General features: G+C 45.8%; 2 non-coding genes across 2 annotated transcripts; both read right to left on the bottom strand.

Annotated features, from left to right (window-relative positions):
- Positions 1-8,433: 8,433 nt before the first annotated feature.
- Positions 8,434-8,505, bottom strand: trnaq-cug (transfer RNA glutamine (anticodon CUG)). Its single transcript has one exon. It is a non-coding gene; the product is annotated as a tRNA-Gln (tRNA).
- A 1,896-nt stretch (positions 8,506-10,401) lies between these two features.
- trnaq-uug (transfer RNA glutamine (anticodon UUG)) lies at positions 10,402-10,473 on the bottom strand. Its single transcript has one exon. It is a non-coding gene; the product is annotated as a tRNA-Gln (tRNA).
- Between the last annotated feature and the right edge of the window lie 6,589 nt (positions 10,474-17,062).

Below are 17,062 nucleotides of genomic sequence, written 5' to 3'. Positions count from 1 at the left end.
AGTTTGAACAGTATTTATTTTACTAAAACTACAAGACATTAATGAACAACAATAAACAACTAACAATGTAGAAATAGAATAGAACATTCTGTAATATAAATTAAACAAACAAGACATTACAGAAAGATTGAGAGAGAAAAAAGAACATAACTGTATTTACACATAGATATTTATTTACAGATATTTACAAACAATCTTTTTTCTGTGTTGGAAGATTTTTATCATGGAGGTGGCTGTCCAGGTTTTTTTCTGCTGGCGCTGTTCTACCAGCCACTCCTCTAAAGATTTGCCACCAGAGACACCCGGGCAAAACGTGGCACTGCTGAAGCGGCTGTGGCCGAACTCCTTGGTTTTGGGCTTGCCACACTTAGAGCATTTGTTATATGCCACTTCACGGACATATTTCCTTTTGTGGGCTCCACTGGCCTCCTCTTCTGCCCTGCGTCGTCTGTTCCTCTGAGTGAAGCGGGACACAGACACCGGGGCAGTGGGAGCAGGAGCCTCTCGCACGTCAGGAAACACTGGAGTTGGAGGCAGGAGAGGAGCAGCTGAAGCGCCACCTGCACCAGCTGCCAGCAGCGTGGGCGCAGTGTTCAATAAAATGAACAGGGGCAGTGGCACAGGAACTGGGGGAGGAGTAGGAGCTGCTGGGGTAATTGGCCTCACAATTGCAGCACTGGCAGGTCGTCTGCCCGGCCGTAGCTTAGGAGCCTGTCCCGCTCTGTTAGGAGGAAGGACAAACCCGTGCCGGGCCCCTGTTGTGGAGGGAGCCTCATCCAGCTCTTCCCGCGGAGCAGGAAGCTGTGAGCTGGCCACAGCGATGCGGTCTTCTGCAGCAAGGCCCTGGGTAAGGACAGTACCTTCCTGGGTGTTCTCCCTTCGATTAAACCTGCAATCAAAAAATGTATTCATAATAAATAACTGCTATCCCTTTCTTTCAAATGTCAATGTAAAACCATGCTTACCACTGAGTGAGAGTCCTCTGATTCAGCATAAACAGCTGAAGTGACGTGGCCTCCATCATAGTTTGGCAGTTCAGCACCAGGTCTCGGAGGTGGTGGTAATCCGTGAGCACCTTAGTCCAACGAGGAAGACGGACTCCATTCTTCTTAGTTGGGGACTTGTGAAGTGCACACAGTTTGATACACATGGCCTCAACTAAGCGACTGGTGCTGGGCCACTGAGCTGGCCCCCCAGGATGACCAATCAGGCACCTCTTCACACTGTCCACAAACGGTGTCACTCCTGTGTTTTTCGGAGCCTTGAAGCGTCCGTGGGTCAGTTTGGGCTGGTGTCTGGGCTGATAGTGGATCTTCCTCTTGTCCCCATCAGGAAGAGCAGTCCACAGACGGATGACCTCTGTGACCTGCTGCTCGTCCAGGTAGAGTGCCTGACGGAGGGACACCAGGTACTCAGCCAGATCCTGCACCTTATCCCAGCCTGCAACGCAATCGGGTCCAAGAACAGGAGCCTGCAGGAAAGTATTACAATAACAATACACAGCATGTTAAATGTCTGAGTGTAAAAGCAAATAGAAACTAATAATGAGAAGCTTACTTACAGGAGCCTGGTCTGCAACACTGGACCCAGTTGATGTTGCAGGAGCAGAGGCAGCACTTGGCTGGACAGAAGGCTGTGGAGGAGACTGCAGAGGAGGCTGAGCAGGGCGCAGAGGAGGAGACTGCAGAGGAGGCTGGGCAGGGCACAGAGGAGGAGACTGCAGAGGAGGCTGGGCAGGGCGCAGAGAAGGAGACTGCAGAGGAGGCTGGGCAGGGCGCAGAGTAGGAGACTGCAGAGGAGGCTGGGCAGGGCGCTGCAGTCCTGTGGGTGGCTGTAGTGAGGATGGTCCTGGTGCAGAGGGACAGGGGTTGAAGGCCTGGGGGCCGCTGCTGCTGTGGACTGGGACAGGCTCAATGGGGTCATAGAGGACTGGCACTGTGATGTCCTCAGTTTCCTCCTCAACAAAGCCTTCGTCCTGCACCACCTCATCAGTCATCTGCTCCACTAGCCGATCCTCCTCTTCTTGGTTATCCATAACAGTCAGGGATTTCCCAGACTGACTGTACAGATACTCCATACCCAGCAGCTCCCCTGCAAAAGAACACACATACAAAGCACATTCACATTATTATAGCTGTAGTGGCTATTTGTCCATAACAAACTGAAACAAAAAAAACAATCAAACTTTTCAAAGTTTGATCATTTGTAGGCTTTACGCAATTTAACAGATCAAAAAATTAAAATACTAAACAAGAAGATAATAAGCATAAATGCAAAATAAAGCAAATTCACTTTAGCAAAAGAAAGCAAAGAAATAAGGCTATAAAGGGTCAAATTAAGCCTAAATTAAACAAAGTAGAAATAACACCAACAATAGTTGAATTATATGAAATACAATATAAAAAATATACACTCAAACACCTGTATAATTTATAATCTTTTGTTTGAGATAACATGAATAATTCTCACCTGTGTAAGCCCCTGGAGGCTGGTAGCGATCATCCAGGGACATCTTCAGCACTTTGCGGCTGAGCCGGTACATTGCCTCCCTCTCAACGCTACTGTAGGTCCTCAGGTCAGTCTTTCCCCTCACTGCTTCATCCATCCGGTCCTGGTTCCAGCGCATCAGGTCTTCCAGGAGATAGGCCTGGAAATGCGCATCACTGGCACTGGTCCCTACAGGTCAAATAAAGTCAAATATTAGTTATCTATGTATTCAGTATGGCAGAATAGGTTATAAAAGTTTAAAGTTTTTGCAGGTTATAAAAGTTATAACCTAACTGGGATGAAGCGATTTAAATGGAGGTGGAAAGACTCCAAGGAGGTGGAGCCACGAGCACAGCGATAGCAGCTGAGCTCCACACCACCCTTCTTCAGTGTGTCTGTCTTCTGGTACAGAGGGAAGCCCTTTGGGTCCTGAATACAGGCGATGTGCCTCTGCAGGTCTATCCAGACCTGTTGGATTCGCTCGTGGTCCAGCAGTGGTACACCCAGAGTGTCCCTCCCCTGCTCACTGTCCATCTCATCAATGAGCGCCTTGATCCTCCAGGTGGTCTCCTCCACTCCTCTGGTCCGCTAGCGACAGTGCAGTGCCAACTCCTTCCTGGTGATCAGCTTATCCAGAGCCTTCTCTGAGACTGGACCAACTCCTCTGGACTGTAACTCCCCCTGTTTGGCCAACCGTAGAGCAGCGACATCATCTGGATCCAGCTCAAAGATGCTCCTGGAAAGCCGAGCCATGAAGGTGCCGTAGAGCTGATGAGCCTCCGTGATGACACCTGCTGCAAAGCGCCGCATGAAGTACCAAATGTCTAGGCGCACTTGGAGCTCATCCCACTCTATGAACATGGCTCTGACCTGCGACTGTCTGTGCGCGTGTGGGCTGCAGCAGTCTCTGTCCACATACATGACGGCGGGTGGTGCCACTCCTGCCTCCCTGTACCTCTTCATGAGACCCACCGCCATGGGCCACAATCCATGCCCCTCTGCCGCTGTGAGGACTGACACCAACACCTGGCCGTGCTCATTGCCTACATTAGTGCATGAACCAGCAGTGTTGGCAGCAGCGCCGGCCAGTTTTTTGGTGACCTATGTAAAAAAAAAAAATACAGTAGAATAAACAAATGTCAGAAAAATTTAAGATAATAACAATTATTATTACTCAAACTTGACTTGTTATACCTTTTTGGTGGAGTCCATCTTGAGGACAGAGCCAAAGACTGAGGTTATTTTGGCCTTGACCTCAGGTAGCCACGAGAGGACGTCCCTGGCATACACAGACAACAGCCACTTGGGTTTGGGGATGGGTGGGAGGGGCGGGGGCGCAGAAAAGAGTGGAGACTCAACGATGGAGGAGTCTGTGAAGGGCTCACAGACAGTGAGGTACTCCAGCGTCCGCTGTGACCACGCTGAGGTGTGTTGCTCCTGCAGCTTTTTGTGAAGCTGTGTGACACTGTTGCCCCGGGTCCTCTCCCACATCATTATGACTACACGGTAGTCACACGAGTACCTACAGACAGTCAAATAATTCTGTTCAGTGCCACATCTTATTATTTCAATGTTAATATCAGTAAATCAACGTATTTGATTTTATACAGTACAACAAATTACAGTGCATTGCTCTAAATATGAATGTGTTCTACCTGTATGTCAGAATGGCGGGGAATTTTCTGCGGTGTCCCATGTCGAGCTGTCCCAGGATGTCTTCAGACCAGGCTGGATAATTCTTCTTGCACCATTTCCACTCCACATACTCTGTGGCCATGTCATACCACCAGTCTATGTCCAGGACCTTGCGCAGAGTGCGATAAAGGCCAGCAGCTGTCAGCTTGTGGTTATTGCAGGCTGGCTGGACACAGACAAGTGGAATGGACCACATCTTCAGCGGCATCCAGAGGAACAGAGGGCGGCAGAAGAAGATATCAGGAGAAGTAGGGGGCTGGGTGAAGACGGTCGGGGGCTGGGGAGGATACCACCAGAAGTTGGGATGTGGCGTCAGCTCAGGCTTCCCTGTTTTTATGTTGGCCCTGAACAGAGTCTTCCTGATCCAGTCCTGCTGGAAAGATGGGAGTTGCTCTTTCCAGTGGACAGGAAGCTCTGCAGGCGACTGGGACACCTGGCCAGGGGTCCACAATGCTGGAGGAGCAGGATAAGGGGCAGGAGCAGGGGCAGTAGCACGAGCCGGGGCAGGAGCAGGGCCTCTCGAGCATGCAGTGGCTGGAGCATAAAAAAACACAACAAAATTATCTTATTGTTTTAGACTTTCACTGCATGACTTTCTCGGCTCTGCTGGACAGCTACTGCGATTACAAGGTTTACTGCAAAGCATGTATGATTAGTAGAGAGACGACATGATGATGAAAAGATGGAAGGAAGCAGTGAAAATCATCCTGTTTTTCATCCAAGCACCATTAGAAGAAATACAAGAAGAAAAAAAATGGGATCAGCCAAGTGTGAAGCGAAGCAGACCAAACACTACAACAGCCACTTATTCCAAGGGGAGTGGGGGAAGTGTCAGATGACAAGAATGAGCTTTAGTCAGTGATTACGATAAAAAATGAAATAAAACCTTTTACATACACCTTTAAATTCTCTTTTTTCCTTTGAGGATGTTCACTCAAAGAGTGGATGTAGATTGACACCTGAGAAGTGCCATTCCTCTGTGTTGTGAAATAAAATAATATGTCATTTAAAAAATACAGTTTTGTTTTATTTGTAATTGTTTGTAAAATATTGTTTAAGATTTACATACCTTGAGGAAGTTGTTCCTCAGCTTGCGAGGCTACAGTTGCCATCTCCAGGTCATCTTCCTCCTCAAAAAAATCCATAGCAGCAGAGTCTGTAAAATAACATAAAACACTAAGCACATGTCACCAACACACTTGTATGCGTTAAGTGATACTCACCACATGTAAAGAGCTGTCTCCGGGCTGCGGACTCAGACGCAGGAGGTACACGTGGTCCTGCAGCTGTTGAACACGTATTTTCGTTAGACATATATACTGCATAATATATACTGTAATGATTTTAAAGCTTGCAATCACTTACAGGGTTTGGCTGGAGACAAAATCTTTTGTGCCAGCTGCGAAGCAGATAAATGCTTCCCCCGCGCCAACAGGGCCTTCACATTGGTCGCCAGCAGTGGCCTGTTCTTAGTGGCAGTAGGTGGAGGAGGAACAGACACAGTGGCAGTGGGCACAGCAGCAGTGAGGACAGATGCAGGGGGCACAGTGGTGGTGGCGGGCACGTGGGCTGGAGCCTGCCTCTTCAGCACGTCTGCTTTGAAAAGGGCCATATTGGTGTTAGGCCTGGCCTTTGCCTTCTTCAGGTAGGTGATGAGAAACTGGGCCTCCTTGCTTGGGTCCTCATACACCTCCTTCATTGACCTACCCTTAAAATCCCAAAACTCCACCATCAGACATCCAGAGTCTCCTGTCCTCTGGGCCTCCTGCAGCATGGCCTGTTTTTTCTGATACACCTCCACAGCCTCGCCTACCTCCCTGATCTGCGAGGTGTATCTGAGGAACAGGTGTTTGTTGGCCGACAGCGGGTTGTCCCTCTCCTCCTCCCCCAAAATGCTGCTGACCAGATAGCAGGCATACCCCAGTGAGTTCTCCAGCAGCCACAGGAACCTCTGACCCTGGTGTTTCCCAAACTGGATCTTGCAGTGAGCCAGAACCAGGAACTGGTCTCCAGGATTCCCTCCATTCTGCCTCACAAAGGCAGTGGCCTCAGCCAGGACCTCCTCCTTACACCTGGCCCTCCCTGCCAACACGATCTCCCTCCTATTGGCCTCCTCAGTTGGCCCCATAAGGAGTCGACCCTCAGAGGTTCTTCGTAAAAACGGGTATGCATACATAATCTGAAAGGACACAGGCATAAACAGAACGTTACATAGCTGTCATATTCCAACTGAAAGTATTTTACTACAGCATTTGTTTTTTATGTAATTAATTATTATAATATTATAATAATTAATGATTATTATTATTATGAGCATAAGCATTATTGTTTTTTATACAACTGTGAATCACTTTGAATTGCCTTGTGTACAAATTGTAAATAGTGTGATGAACTTATTAATAAGAAAATAAATAACACTTCTTGGTACAATCTTGCTGGTATCATGCCATGCTTAAATCATTTTGTTTTGTTTAGCTTTTGTGGCAGAGATTACTAAGAAACACCAAATATAACATAAAGGCGTTTATGACAATTCATAATAATATGATCATCAAACAGATCTAAAACTTAAAATGGTATATCAAATCGTTTTGGTATATCTTTTATAACATAGTTGAGAATCATTTGTTGAAACAAAAAAACACTTGTTTTTGCCTATTCATGTCTTTTTAAATATGTATAACATAGTATTTAAAAAGATAACATAAATATGTATACTGGTGTATAACATATTATAGTATAACATATATGAATTAAACTTTTTTTTAAAGGTTTTAGTAAAAATCTTCTTGTGCTCAAAATAATGTAATGAATGACACAAAAAATACTAAATTAACAACAACAAAAAAATGGTTTAAGGAGGATATAGCTTAATTAGCGGTCGGCTAATTATCTTGACAGTAGTGACATGTTTTTTACTGTATATCATGGTAAAGTTGCAGGTTCACATGTACAGAAGAAAACGTGTGATATTACACGCTAGCTAGCTTTATTTGCATGTTTAATTGTCTAAAAACAAACACTGTTTATGAATAAATAATGATCGATTATACAGTCGTGAAGAATAGACTTACCTGTTGCAAAGATTGCAAAGATGACGATAATAATAGCGGTCGCCGATTGGTCAAAAGTAAGCCACAGGAGCAGAGCCAGGAGAGAAACGTGATTGGTCAAAAGTAAGCCACAGGAGAGAAAGGCGATTGGTCAAAAGTAAGCCACAGGAGAGAAACACGATTGGTCAAAAGTAAGCCACAGGAGAGAACGCGATTGGTCAAAAGTAAGCCACAGCAGAGAAACACGATTGGCTCACGTGGGCTTACTTTGGGCTTACTTTGGCTCAATCGGTAGGAAGCAGTAGGCGCAAGCGAGAGTTAGCGGGATCGATGCCTGCATTCTCCAGTGCTGTCCATCCTTTTTACGCCCCCCTTCAAGGGGCACTCCCTAGATGAGCTCTTGCGGCTCAGTGCTGCAGAAAATGTTTTTTCGAACGAGGTACTGCACACATTCCTGGCAAAAGCAGAATCCAGATCGCTCTGAAATCTGGCTGAAGAGATTAAAAGCAAAGGGGAAGTAGCTCAAATGGTAGAGCGCTCGCTTAGCATGTGAGAGGTAGACTGAAAATCTAAAGGTCCCTGGTTCAATCCCGGGTTTCGGCAGAGGAACCACGTCTGCCTCTTTTACTCTACATGATTCCACCTAGCCTCATCGCTATATGGCTCTCAGACAGCCAGCAAGCAGGGTGTGTTGGTTCTATGGTGTAATGGTTGTGATGATGATGCGCAAAAGAGGCGGACGTGGTTCCTCTGCCGAAACCCAGGATTGAACCAGGGACCTTTAGATCTTCAATCTAACACTCTCCCAACTGAGCTATTTAGGCCAGGTACCTGTGCGGTTTAGCCAGCAAGGATGTCTGGGAGACCGCCCGTCATTTTCGAGAAGAGCAGAGCGAAGGTCCCAAAGAGAAAATGAGAAAATCACGCTGCAGCACTTGCACACGTGCTAGGGATCGCGCCTCGTCTTTGTCTTTGAGAGCGATGGACACCTTCTCTCCATCATCGAGGGGAATTAGCTCAAATGGTAGAGCGCTTGCTTAGCATGCGAGAGGTAGTGGGATCGATGCCTGCATTCTCCAGTGCTGTCCATCCTTTTTACGCCCCCCTTCAAGGAGCACTACCTAGATGAGCTCTTGCGGCTCAGTGCTGCCGAAAAAGTTTTTTCAAACGAGGTACTGCACACATTCCTGGCAAAAGCAGGTCCCACCGAGATTTGAACTCGGATCGCTGGATTCAGAGCCCAGAGTGCTCACCATTACACCATGGAACCTTGGTGTGTGTCAACTTTTCCCATGAGCAGCAGAGATTTAACCTGTTAACCTTCAAGGCCACTTTTGAAAAATCCCCAGAAATGGCATACCCAAACTTAAACAGATACAGTTCATGAACCCTTTGCACTAAAAGCACAAGTATGATCTCATTTGAAAGCTGACACCTAGTAGTTTATTGTAAATGTAGAAATAATTATTGTCATAATGAAAAAAAAATGTTTAAATAGCTTCAAAGTTTTGTAAAGTTATTAGAAATTTACTTTTATGAAACATCTTCATAAAAATAAAATTGAAGTTGGCCCTGGAGGAATCTAGAAATGCACTGCAGCTAAAGCCATATGTGTGACCATTTTATATTTAAAATCTGAAAATGATAAGTCTAAAACTCTGTATTTAGTTAAATGTTTTTCAAGATCATGTCAAATTACTTTATTTTGATTAGACTCTAAAATGCAAACTGATGTTTAGTCATCTTCTGAGTCATCTAATCAGTCTATTGTCTCTATTATTTTGTGGTGCAAACGAGCCCCATTCAGAGTCAGTCTCTCCCTGCACACATTTACACCTCTCCAGACTGGTTATGGCTCTAAATATGCATTTCTTTTGTCTGCATTATAGCTACTAACGACTGGCTATTCACAGGCTATTCATAGGGTTTCAAACCCTAATTTCTTTTATCAAAGTTCTCACTAAATATTTGAAACTGGTATCAAATGCACTGAAACATTTCAGTAAGCATTCCTATTTAGAAAAAAATCATAAAACAATAACTGCTGGTGGCAGGTGCACCTGGGCTAGCTAGCATGTTAGCTTAGCGCACCATCAATACACGACCATTTATGAGATTAAAACCATGTTTGTGCTCCAAACTTACTTTATAACGCAAGTCGAGTGTTTTAAATAATCTTCTGTGATCTAATTTGGCTTCAGATAAAAAAAAAATCCGACAGAAAATGTATTATTTATAGTGTTCTGCACGATGATGAAATCTATATCGATTAGCATTACATTATAAATATAATCTATTATTATGAAATACCTGGCATGGCTTGAAGAACACAGGTAACTCAAATATCATTGCAATCATGTTTATTGTCTTCAAAACATCTTTATCTGCATGTTACAGCGATCTCTGTCAGCTACTTTCTGTATCAGTGACGTCCTGGAATGTCACATGACTATGGGTCTTCTTCGTGATCCATATATGGACTGTTATTGTGCATATAGCGCCCTCAGGCTATTGGTATGAATTGAAAACACAGCACATCTCAGTAAGAAGCGATCATAATGATTACATCGACGCATTTGGGTATAAATTCAACAAATATTATTCCTGTCTATAGAAGTATGATGTGAATCTATGAGAATATATCAATATTTCTCCAAGTCTGCACATTTTTGAGCTAAAGCCCTGAGGGACGATGTTTTGCGAATCGCTGTCATGACGACAGCTTGGAGTGTTTTTTATGAATGGACCAGCTGACGCTCATAATTCATATTAAAGGTATCGACTCATTTTTTCATTTCATAACTCCTGACACAAATTAAGACATAACTGTCACTATAAGTTTCTCAGAATACAATAGTGGTCAAATACTGAATCTTGAGTATTATATCTTTTTAATGATGTATAGTTTGTCAAGGTATAACATTAAATCTGATAGTAAATTTGAACTAAATAAAAAAAAAACGCTTCAGTGCGCCGACGCTCTGGAAACGGTTAACAGGTTAAGTCATTGAGTCCAGAAGCACGATAGCAAGGAGCAAATGAAGCCTTTGCTTTTAAGCCCATGTTTCCCGAATTCCGACTCGGTTTGAGAGTGCCAATTTCACTGCCACGTCAGCAGTTGCGCATCACCTCTGTTTTTTCCCTTCCTTCCGCAAAGAACCTAAAAAGATTCCACCGAGATTTGAACTCGGATCACTGGATTCAAAGCCCAGAGTGCTAACCATTACACCATGGAACCAACACACCCTGCTTGCTGGCTGTCTGAGAGCCATATAGCGATGAGGCTAGGTGGAATCATGTAGAGTTAAAAGAGGTGGATGTGGTTCCTCTGCCGAAACCCAGGATTGAACCAGGGACCTTTAGATCTTCAGTCTAACGCTCTCCCAAATGAGCTATTTCGGCCAGGTACTTCTGCGTTTTAGCCAGCCGGAATATCTGGGAGACCGCCCGTCATTTTCGAGAAGAGCAGAGCGAAGGTCCCAGAGAGAAAATGAGTGGCCCGTACGGGATCGAAACCGCAACCTTGGCGTTATTAGCACCACGCTCTAACCAACTGAGCTAACCCGCCTCTCTCCGGCACATTTTATCCCCAATTTCTCAGAAATATCCTGGTTGCCCTAATCAGGCTGAAGAGATTAAAAGCAAAGCCTAATAATTGTCTCGTCCGAGATTTGAATCCGGGACCTCTCGCACCCTAAGCGAGAAACATACCCCTAGACCAACGAGCCGAAACATACGTCCTCCTTGCTGCCGGGCCGCAAACATTTCAGCTTGCATGGCTTAAAGCGCAATTTTTTGATTAAATCTACAATTTAAAGGTAGCCAGTGCAAAGTTGCCAGAACAGAGGAAATCCGGCCTCTTTTTTTGTGGTCATTGGAAATCCCGCTGCAGCACCTGCACACGTGCTAGGGATCGCGCCTCGTCTTTGTCTTTGAGAGCGATGGACACCTTCTCTCCATCATCGAGGGGAAGAGAGAGAAGGAGGAATGAAGGGGAAGGAGAAGAGAAAAAAAGAGGGGAAAAAGGCGGAAATCGGCGGTTCGAATCCCGATTGAAACATGCATCAACTATTGCAAACTCTTACAAAGTGCTATGAATCTATCAAATATAGCTTAAAAACTGATACAAATAGAATTGGTAATTGTTGCAATAACAATAATAAAAATAAGAATATGATACTACTACTACTGCTTATGATAATAATAATAATAATAATAATAATAATAAACATTTGTATCATTCTGACAATCACTTCTCACATCCTGTGGACCTGTCCATACAATTCTGTCCCTTTCTTGTAAGTTTAATGCTTTGTTTCAATACAAATACTTAAAATAAGAATATGATACCACTACTGCTTATAATAAATAATAATAAACCTTTATATCAAAGAAGTGTTTCTGACATTCACTTCAGTTCTCACACACTGTGGATTTGTCTTCAATATCATTCTGTCCCTTTCTTGTAATTTTAATGCTTTGTTGCAATAAGAATAATAAAAATAAGAATGTGATACTACTACTACTACTGCTTATAATAATAATAAACCTTTATATCAAAGAAATGTTTCTGACAGTCACTTCTCAGATCCTGTGGACCTGTCTGTTATACAATTCTGTCCCTTTCTTGTAATTGTAATGCTTTGTTGCAATACAAATAATTAAAATAAGAATATGATACTACTACTGCTTATAATAAATAATAATAAACCTTTATATCAAAGAAATGTTTCTGACATTCACTTCTCACACCCTGTTTGATCTGTCTGGAATACCATTTTGTCCCTTTCTTGTAATTTTAATATCTGTGTGAGTTTGTAAAAAGTTTTCCAGATAGGTTTGATAGAAAAAAGGCAAAGGATACTGTTGTAGAAAAAAAGTTATTTTTATTTTTTATTTACAAACACCTTCTCCTTCTCTCTCACATAAACACACCCTCACGAGCATACACACACGCATGCACACATGCACGCACGCACGCACACACACTCACAGACACGCGCACGCACAGACACACGCGCAGACACAGACACACACACACACACACACACACACACACACACACACACACACACACACACACACACACACACACACACACACACACACACACACACACAGTATATAACAGGTTGTGGACTATTTACAAACAAAAAAGCTTTACGTAAGCTTACATAGTCTATGGGGTAAATTAACTAATTTAAAAAGCAAATGAACAAATTAGCTTCATGGAGGGTGAACAAATGACCCTAACGGATGCGCACACGCACACACACACATGTGGCATTTTGAAATAAACAAATTATTTTTTTTATATCTGCCCTCTTCTTCTTCATCTCCTCCATCCACTGGTCAAGTGGCATAACAGCAGTCTGGGGACAGTAAATGTGGCCATAATACTGGCTGTGGCCAGTATCTGTGTTGCGGGGCTGGTGGCACAGACTGCACTTGTTTTTGTCCACAGTGCGGACGTAGGGCCTCCGAGCAGGTGGTGGGGAGGGAATGGGGCCAGCAGGAGCAATCTGCCGGACGGCAGGAACTGGAGCTGGACACAAAAACACAAACGGGCCAAAGGCAGGACTGGGGTTGGGGATGACAGGTGAAGGAGCAGAAACAGGTGTTTGGACAATGGGGGCAAATGCAGGACTGGGGTTGGGGACAACAGGTTAAGGGGCAGAATCAGCAGGGAACAACTGCCTTTTTTCGGAAAACTTTTGGAGGAGTGGGGTGCGGAGCTGGAACTGCAGACTTTCGCTTGTCCACTGCCTTTCCCACTGTGCTTTCAGGCAAGTGGTAGCGGTGTTGGGGACCAGGCTGTAGGGGTGCTGCAGTGGGGCGAATCTGTCCAGGGGGGAGAGGCCTAGCAGCAATAGGAATGGGGGCTGGCAAGTTCACACCCTGAAGCAGGATGGCACATTCTTGCCTCTTCAGCCGCTTGTTGTGCCACTGAATTAAGGTTGTTTGATTCACCTCAAACAATTGCAGGGTGGTATTCTCCATCACAGTACCATTGCACAGGACCAGCTGCCGAATCTTGCTGTAGTCCCTCAGAATTAGAGTCCATCTTGTTACGGCATGATTTCCCAATTTTTTTGGGCTCCTGTGAATATCACACAGTTTAACAAAGATAGACTCTACCAGGCGGCAACAGTCTGGCCACTGTGCAGGGGATCCTGTTGACCCAAGGACGCAACGGGTCATGCTGTCCACACCAGGCGTGAATTCAGGCTTGGTTTTTGAGCACCTGAAGCGTCCTGTTGTAAGACGCACCTGGTGCCGGGCAGCGTACGCCACTCTCTGCTGGTCATACGGAAGCAGGCTTTGCCATAGGGCAATGATGGTACTGGCCTGCTGGTGGCTCAGAGTTTGCCCAGTTTCCACCCTAAGCCCCACCAAGTAGCCTGCCAGGTTGTCCACTCTCTCTATCCCTGGTACACTGCGCTCATCCACAGCCTGGTAAAATATAAGAGTAAATCAATGTTATAAAGTTACAATATCACAAGCAGAAGAACAACACAACCATCACAATGTACTTGTCACAAAAAGTCTTACCAGCGGTTGCTCAGGCACTGGTTGCACTGCTGGAGGAGCAGTGGCTGCAGCAACAGAGACAGTGAGAGTGGTCGGGAGAGGAAGGATGGAGGGGTAGGTGGTCATGGCAGATGGACCAGAGGCAGTGTGGGTGGTCATGGCAGATGGACCAGAGGCAGCGTGGGTGGTCATGTTGGATGGACCAGAGGCGGTGTGGGTGGTTGTGGCGGAGGACCAGAGGCGCTGTGGGTGGTCATGGTGGATGGACCAGAGGCGGCATGGGTGGTCATGGTGGATGGACCAGAGGCGGCGTGGGTGGTCATGGTGGATGGACCAGAGGCGGCGTGGGTGGTCATGGTGGATGGACCAGAGGCGGCGTGGGTGGTCGTGGAGGATGGACCAGTCATGGCAGATCGACCAGAGGCGGCGTAGGTGGTCGTGGAGGATGGACCAGAGGCGCTGTGAGTGGTCATGGTGGATGGACCAGAGGCGCTGTGGGTGGTCATTGTGGATGGACCAGAGGCGCTGTGAGTGGTCATGGTGGATGGACCAGAGGCGCTGTGGGTGGTCATGGTGGATGGACCAGAGGCGGCGTGGGTGGTCATGGTGGATGGACCAGAGGCGGCGTGGGTGGTCGTGGAGGATGGACCAGTCATGGCAGATGGACCAGAGGCGGCGTAGGTGGTTGTGGCAGAGGATGGACCAGAGGGCACCCTGGTCATCCAGTTGTAAGACTGAAAAAAGGGGGAATAAACATGTTTATGGAGTTTAATTTATCTTTTTTTCTTTTCTTTTTTATTAATCTATTTACTCTTTAGATGGTATTAATGGTATTTAGTTTGTTTCTATTTTTCTTTTCATTGTGCTATACAAATAAAGTTAATAGTGCTATACAAATAATACTACTTGTACTTTTATTATTAAGAATAGTTACCAGTTGTTGATTAGGTGCTGCTGTGGTGGTGTTAGCAGACCCAGTCTGGACAGAGGCAGGAGTGCTGGCTACGCTGATTGCGGTGGGTGATGTGCCAGGGGACAGGTCCAGCACCTCAATAGTGGGATCCAGGTTAAGGTCCAAACTGACATATCCGAATCCCTCATCCTCCAACTCCTCCTCCGTGCCCACATCCTCCAACATCTGTTCTGTCACCTCAGAGTCAGGATCCACGTCCTGCATGGCCTGCCCTGCTTGACGGTACAGGTAATCTATACCTATGAGTTCACCTGGGACAGACAGGAGAACACAGTAGAGGGAAATCAGTTTTCAGAAAAATAATATACAAATATTCTATTTTTATGCAATATAAAAAGCAATTTAAAGCTGAAACTCACCAGTATAGACAGATGGTGGCTGAAAAGACGGTACAAGCTGTCTTCCAAGTACCTTAACACTGTGGGTGTTGACACAGTGCACCAGGTCCCCGGAGTAGCTTAACAGGGACGGAGGTGTGCCTGCCAGAGATGCCATTTTACGGTCCTGATTCCACCTGTTCAAGCCTTCCAGGAGGTACAGCTGGAAATTTAAGCTGTTGGCGCTTGTTCCTTTAGATAAGATCAATAACGTTACATTACTTTTTTTGTGCTATGCTATTTGAAAGACATTCATTGTGTCACCCTTAATATTTCTGATGAATAATGATTTATACTGACCTGGAATGAACCTGTTCAGGTGTGGATGAAAGGACTCCAGCGATGTGGAGCCCCTTGCGCATCTGTATTTTGGCAGCACAATACCATCTTTGGTGGTGGTGCCAGTCTGTGTGTAGAGCAGCACACCTGGTTCATCCTGAATGCACTTTACGTGCCTCATCTGGACTTGTCAGATGTGCTGCATCCTCTCCTGGTCCAAGAGAGGGACACCAAAAAGGTCTCGACCCTTTACCCCCATCAGCTCGCTGAGGAGGTGCTCGATCATCAGAATGGTCTGCTGCTCTCCTCTTGTCCGCCTTCGGCAGTGCAGGGCCAATTCATCCTTGGTGATCCGTTGGTCCACCATAGTGTCGGTGATACCAGGGACACCTTCATGTTTCAGCTGCTCCCTCTTGGCCTGCCTCAGCAGAGACACATCCCCACTGTCCCATTCAAAAATGCAGCAAGACATGCGTGCCATGAAAATGGGGTAAAGAGGATGTGCATCTTTAGTGCACCCAGCTGCCAGTCACCGCATGAAATGGTAGATGTCCAGCTTCACCACCAAGTCTGGCCACCCACCAAATCGCTGCTTGAGCTTGGTCTGCCCAGTGCCCTCCCGACAGCAGTCGCAGTCCACATAGAGGAGCTGAGGCGGAGCCACACCCGCATCAGTGAACCTCCGGATGAGGTCAGCTGCCATTCGGTCCAGGGCTGGACCCTCCTGAGCTGTCAGAACACTAATGAGGATCTGGCCCACCTCATTGCTGACAGATGTTAGCCACATAGCTGTCCCCTTTGCAAACCCCGATAGCTTCTTTGTGATCTGTAATCACACAGAAAAGACAGTGAGTGATGCTAAATTATTTATATATGGAACATTACATACATACTACTGTACTACTACTAATGGTGTATTTTCAATTCTTTTGATTGAAATGTAAAAATAGTTACCTTTTTGGTTGAGTCCATCTTCAGAATGCAGCCATATGTGGACGTTATGCTGGCTTTAATGTGGTCAATCCTGCACAAGATATCTCGCCCATATACAGCCAGCATCCACCTGTGGGAGGGGATAGTTTCGGCTCAGGTGGCTCCTGAAACCTCACAGGGAGCAGGCTTGGCTGGGAGATGAAGTCTGAGCAGGCACCAAGGTATCGGCAAAGACGCTTCAGCCACTCCTCGCTGTGGTTCTCCCGCAGCTGCCTCACTAAGCGAGAGGGGCTGTTGCCCAGGGCCCTCTCCCTCAGGAACCTTATGACCCGCATGTCACAGGCATACCTGAATAAAACAAAGGGAAAGAGAGACAGAAAGACACAAACATTAAAACCAGCTCATCTCAATTGTGTTTTAAATGACAAACATTTGTTACACAAGCTAAGTAATCTCAGTATACTCACTTTCGAGTTAGGATCAGCCTAAATTCCAGTCTGTGGGCTAAGTCCAGCTGGTCCAAGATGGCCTTGCTGGTGGAAATTAAGGCCGTTTTGCACCCACTGCACCAGAGAGTCTCCGTGATCATAAGGTAGTACTGGTCCACATCCAGAACCTGACGGGCTCTCTTGTGTGCCCCATAGCCTGTGAGCTGTCTCCCACACACAGGACAGGACAGCCTGATCTTCCAGAGGTGGTATGGCATCCACAGTAGAAGCCGGTGTGTAAAGAAG

Source organism: Siphateles boraxobius, unplaced genomic scaffold (genome assembly GCF_051911475.1).
Source record: "Siphateles boraxobius isolate OS27281-9 unplaced genomic scaffold, OSU_SipBor_1 19, whole genome shotgun sequence".
Lineage (NCBI taxonomy): Eukaryota > Metazoa > Chordata > Actinopteri > Cypriniformes > Leuciscidae > Siphateles > Siphateles boraxobius.
This window is presented reverse-complemented; position numbering and strand designations above follow the sequence as displayed.